The sequence below is a fragment of the Cibotium barometz genome, chromosome 50, assembly GCF_041138505.1.
Source record: "Cibotium barometz isolate CiBa-2024 chromosome 50, ASM4113850v1, whole genome shotgun sequence".
NCBI lineage: Eukaryota > Viridiplantae > Streptophyta > Polypodiopsida > Cyatheales > Cibotiaceae > Cibotium > Cibotium barometz.
Genome location: NC_141095.1, coordinates 8250168 through 8256256, shown reverse-complemented (window position 1 = coordinate 8256256; position 6089 = coordinate 8250168). Strand labels below are relative to the sequence as shown.

The 6089-nt window shown below is 42.4% G+C and overlaps 1 pseudogene across 1 annotated transcript; it reads left to right on the top strand.

The window, feature by feature from the left end:
- The first annotated feature begins 3567 nt into the window (after positions 1–3567).
- LOC147609778 (cytochrome P450 71AU50-like) lies at positions 3568–5365 on the top strand (annotated as a pseudogene). The gene is made up of 2 exons (XR_015264161.1): positions 3568–4441; positions 4539–5365. The product of XR_015264161.1 is annotated as a cytochrome P450 71AU50-like (transcript).
- The last annotated feature ends 724 nt before the right edge of the window (positions 5366–6089 follow it).

Below are 6089 nucleotides of genomic sequence, written 5' to 3'. Positions count from 1 at the left end.
GTGTAGGGGACTTAATTTGCTTAAAAGTCATTAAAAAATCCATCATTATTGTATAATTTCACTTAACTGACTAGTTTTTTCTAGTTAGTAAGATGATTAGACTAATTAGGGCCTCTTTCCTCTTTTTCCTCTCTCTCTCTCATGTTTCTCTCTCTTCTCATCGTGTAGTCCTATTCTTGGTTCTCTTAATTCTCCCTCCTGGTCTATCCTCTGCACTTGGGGAGGCATTATTAACTATTGCCAGTTATAGGGTCTCTATAAAACTTGATGGGCGAGCTACATTTGAATGCCAACCTTGCCTTAATGAGACTTAGCCATGATCTCGACCAACTCACCACATATGCCGTGATTACTAGCTCAACCGTGCTCACCAGTTACACCATCGTTGCCAGCTCTCCAGTGTGATCTTGCCACATCGTCAGCACAAGTGACATGATTTTGGCTTACGTCTGCATAAATGACGTGATTTTGGCTTATGTCAGCACAAACGGCATGTTTCCATTGCATCTCCTCCAACATGATACCGTCGCCCTTCAGCACAATCGCTGTCAGATTAATGCTGACATGGCTATGATTAAGTTAACCATGATTGCCATGACTGAGCTGTGATAACTGATGAGTGGCTGCCTCCATGACTATCATGATTGTGCCCTTAATCTTGTCGTAAGTATTATTAAAACGGGCCATGTTTACAGACGAATGCATGACCTCAGCAAACACGGCACATAGTGTGTGCACTGTGCATGTCGATTCTAACGTCACAAGAGACATGATTCCATCAAATAACGTAGCAACTAACAGCGTGATTCCATCGATCCACTACGTAGTTTGATCTTTCTTATGTCTTGGGTCCATCTACAAAAGAATGGCAAGATTTTGTGCAACAATTGTATCATTACTAAGTTGCTAGGATCCCCATTATGTGAAGCTTTGGAGCCCTAACCTTTAGAGCCTATAATATTCGTTATATGGCTCCTCAAGACACTCAACAAAGGATTAATTAACCTTGTTGTTGGCTAACCTAGAGTCCCTTTCCATACTTCGTTTCTTGCTCCTCCCCCTGCTTGAGGACCTCATCTCTTCTTTGTCTTAGGACTTCTTCGAGTCCATCTTTTGCTGATGCTTTGAGGCTTAAGATGAAGCAAAGAAAGAATGACCGGCAACAAGATTGTGAAGCATCCATTTTTACTCTTGAAGAAGCTTGTCACCATGGGCTAGTGTAGTTGTCAAATCGTAAGTGTAAGATTGCCAATTTGATGATATCACAAGGAAGGGTAAAGTGAAACTGGGAAATTGGGTGATCCTACATCACCCCCCTTGACCCTTATTTGATATTGCCTTCTTTCTTTCTTCTTGTTTCCCCCCTATCTCTCGGTATGTTGCTTCCTTCATCTACATTTAATTCTTTCCTTCCCTCTTTTCCAATGGTACCCTCCTTCTTCCCTATCCTCATAGTGTCCCTTCTTCAAAAGCAATCAAGTTGTGGCAATCAATTGAGTGCTCTTTGTAACCCAATTTCTCAACACTCCAAGGAACATAAAGAAGACACATCGCATTCATTTGCAAAACATTGGATCCATTTTGAACATTAAATTCACTTTTGACATTGGCATGGTGTGTATTGGTTTTACCTCAGCTCCATATGTACAAGGGTCATAACGTCAAGGGTGAAACTAGTAGAAGGAAGCTAACTTAATGTGGCACACACCATCAAGGCCAATGTGCGAGGCCCAAACACATCTATACTTGGGCCAAATCCAATACGCATGACCTCAGGATTATGATGTCTCTTCAAGTTATCCCACAAAATATAGAAGGAATCCTAATCTACCTATATCGGGTTTTTGGAGCCATTGTAAGAAAGGAACATAAGCATATTCAATACTTAAAGGATTCCACTATTCACATTTGATCCAGTTCATCTTTGAAAAACCCCTCTCACATTCCACTGTGCTTGCAACAATGACTATGCATGCATGCACCAAAGGAGCTTCATTTCACCATAGGTTTGACCCCACTCCTTATCCATGACTACAAAATTGCCATGCTACATGAATACTCATTCCTAGCCATGCTCGCTTCAGTCTGATCATAAAGTCTTTATATTGCATCTCACATGCTTTCACATTCACTAAGTTTGCAAACTTTTCTATCAAAATATGCATCCATATCTTACCCATGGCAAATCAAGATTTGTGATGGTCATTTGAACTAATGACTTTTCCTGCCTCAAAGAGCTTCAAATTTGAAAATCAAACACTTAGGCATGAGATATCTTTACCAGCAAATTGCTTACCCATTGTTATGCAACATTCCTAAGAGTTTTCCCACTAGTTGGATTGTTAATTTCCTCATTCCCACCATCAATGCTAGATTCCATTGGAGATGCTACATGTTGCTATCCGTGTTAAGGTGGAATCCAGGGTTCATTCATGCATACATGCATTTTTCTCGAGGATACAACCACCATAGGCTGAACACACTTGGAAGCTTGCTTTCTCCTCAACAAAGCGGGAGGACCATTGGAGATGCATGACAATGATGTGTTGCTTACCTAAGGGCATGTAGAACTAGTTGTCTATGAGTGGAGGCAACATGTGGCTTTCAAAAAGTTGTGTAGACAAATCTATGGGACATAAGTTGCCCACTAGAGGCATTGCACTTTTATGTGTAAATAAATTTGTGGGACACGAGCTACCCACGAGAGGCATTGCACTTACACCATATGAACAGCCTCTATGTGTTCCGAATGGGGTTGCCAAAATTGCAAGTTGCAATACCAAGTCAAATGTACTATGTAGCTGTAGTTTCAACTAGCTTTGATTGTCTAGGAAGATTGCAAGGCCTAAAAAATAAAATAATATAACATTAATAATAAAATGCATGGTTTTATATTTATTAATATAACATATTTTCAAAAAATCTCAAAAAGCTACCTTCGATAGAAAGGTCTTTTTTTTTTGCCTTTCTTTGAGAGGGGCTATTTTTTTAAGTTTAACTTTCTATTGAGGGGTCAAAATTTTTCTTTAAGTCTGTTGCTCTTGAAGGCCAAATGCCTCTTAGAAGGATACTGTAACTTGCAAAAATAAACCTTGGATTCTCGAGCGAGAAGAGAGAGGGGTTATCATCTTTTCTGGCAAGGTCCAAGGGACGTGGTCACACTAAGGTCACCACCATAGTTGCTTTTTAACAAAGGTCACTCTCATTTTTGAGCATTTTGGCACTTGCAAAAATTTAAAATGTCACTCAAAAATTACACTAAAATTTACCGAACCCGTGAAGGGCAAGGGTGTCCTTCAAAAATCATGCGGGGTTCACCACCCTTACTTTTTTGCCAGGTCAGACGCTTGGAGAGGAGGGAAGCCACGAGGTACACGTCAGTGCTGCACGTCTTTGTTTGAGTTTGCCCTTTTCTGGCAACGCTGACCATCAGGGGGGAGGTGCTCTCAACAGGCGCCACGTGCCGTGCAAGCTGGCTAAGGCAGATAGGAAGGTACACCAAGGCGATATCGACACGTATTTGCTTGATCTTATAAGTATTGGGATTGGGGTGGTAAGGTTACAGGGAAACAACTTTCTGTGCAGAGTTCGTAAAAGACCAGCCGCCAGAGAGATGGAGCCATATTGTATAGTATTTGCTTTTGCTGCTTGCCTGTTGGTGGCTCTGATAAGAAGAAAGAATCCCCATCCGCTGCTTCTCCCACCAAGCCCTCCTGGATGGCCACTGATTGGCCATCTTCACATGCTGCATAGGCCTCTCCACCAGTCTCTCTACAAGCTTGCACACAGCTATGGTTCCTTGTTTTTCCTGCGCCTGGGCTGCATGCCCACTGTTGTGGTTTCTTCTCCAGAGTGGGCCAAGGAGTTTTTGCAAGCCCATGACCGAGACTTCTCAGACCGCCCACAATTGGAAGCCAGCAAGCGTCTCTTTTACGGTAGCAAAAGCGTCGTTTTGATGGAGCATGGCCCCAACTGGAGAGAGCTCAGAAAGCTCTACACCGCTGAAATCCTCACCATCAAGCGCATTGAGATGTTCGAGCAAGCTAGAAATGATGAAATGGCCTTGGCTCTCCACCTCGTTGAGTGCCAATTAGCCACCGATAACATCCATGAAACTTACCCCATTGAGGTTAGAAAACTTGTTTTCAATATTGTGGGCAACATGATGACCAGCATGCTCTTGATGGCGGTTTTGTTCGGAGCTCCCATTATAGGCGATTTGATTCCATGTCTAAGGTGGCTTGATATACAAGGTTACAAGAAACGGATGGATAGTCTGGCCAAAGAGCTGGACACATTTTTGGAAGAAGTGGTGATGGAGAGGCTAGAGGGCAGAGGCCAAGGAGTGGACGTGAAGGCTATGGACTTTTTGGACTTGCTGATAGGCATTTACAAGGGAGATGGAGGGGCAGGAAAGGAGTCGATCAAGAGCATCTTGCTGGTAGGGTTAAGTTTTGATAAAGTACTCGATCCTTTAAATAATCATAGCATTATATGGTGTTTTGGGCAATGTTATTGATGGTGTTATGTTGTCCTAGGACTTGTTGAGTGCTGGCACGGAGACCTCTACCACAACGGTGAAGTGGGCTATGGCAGAGCTACTGAGAAATCCTCACTGCATGCAAAAGCTACAAGAGGAGAGTTGAGTACATCAAAGCAAGCTAGCCTTTTATCTGATGATGAAGACAATGATAAAAGTAAAAGCAAATTAATTGCAGTTGCGGATGCAGACATACCAAAGCTCAACTACCTGCAGGCAGTGGTAAAGGAGACGTTGAGGTTGCACCCACCAGTGCCATTGGTAGTGCGCCAGATGTCAAAGAGCTTAGAAAATGGGAAAGTTGTGGGGGGTTTCAAGCTGCCCAAGAAAACAAGCCTGCTAGTGAACGTGTGGGCGATGGGAAGGGACACCAAGGTGTGGGGAGAGCAGGCGGACGCTTTCCGCCCGGACCGATTCCTGGCGCGGACAACACTTCGAGCTGCTGCCCTTTGGGGCCGGCTGTAGGGGGTGCCCGGGTATGAATCTGGGCTTGGCTATGGTGGGCTTAGTTTTGGCCAACCTTGTGCATCGCTTTGACTGGAGGCTCCCCTATGGTCATCACAACTTGGACCTCTCCGAGGCTGCCTCCCGTACCGCCCCCATGGCCAAGCCCCTCCTTGCCTTACCCACCCGTAAATTATCAACATAGATTCACCCCCTTACACAACAACAAATCAACCAACTTTGTGTTACATCACAAAAACCCGGGTTTGGTGTAGTTTGCACCTGCGTATTTTTTGGAAAAATACCTTCAAATTTAATACTTAATAGTACAAATACTTCAAGATTTTGAGAAGTTATGGAATAAAAATTTTAAGATTTCAAGATTTTTTTTTATAAATAATTTCACTATTCTTAGATAAAGGTTTTCCATTTTTGGGAAAATACTTTTTTTCTAAGTGATTACATGGCACTACCCTGCACTATCGCAACGATGGCCCTATTTTCCACGTTTTTGACGAAATGTTATGCCCTCATTGTAATGGGTGAGTTATCCTTTAAGTATGGGTCATGCTCCGTATTAGCTAACTCCTCCCTGGTCTCTTAACACACAGTGCCATTAAAATACCATTATACTAGTTTCTGTTGCCTTTCAACTTAGAGTTGCAAATCATGACATTTGAGACCATGCGTGTATATAATGCTTCCTAATTATCTCACATATCTATACCAATTTTTCAAATAACAAGATAGACTTAACCTCTCTATTTAGGTCTAATGCTCTACATACACCTTTCCATCCTTAAGAGAACGAGGTTTTATTCCAACTAAAACACTTTAACAATGTCTTAAGTGGAAAAGGATCCTTGCATTTTACCAATTCACCCTACTTTTAAACCCTCTCTCTCTCTCTCTCTCTCTCTCTCTCTCATGTCGCCACTTATGTGAAGAAGTAGAAACAAAAAGAAGTCCTAGTCTTCAAACTCTTAGTGGAAGGCCTACCAAATAAATGGTAAGTGTGTCTTTCTAAGCAAAAACCCAAGCCACACAAAAAACAAATGGAATGTAAACAAGACAATTGCCATTGAAGCAAGTACCCAAAGTCATG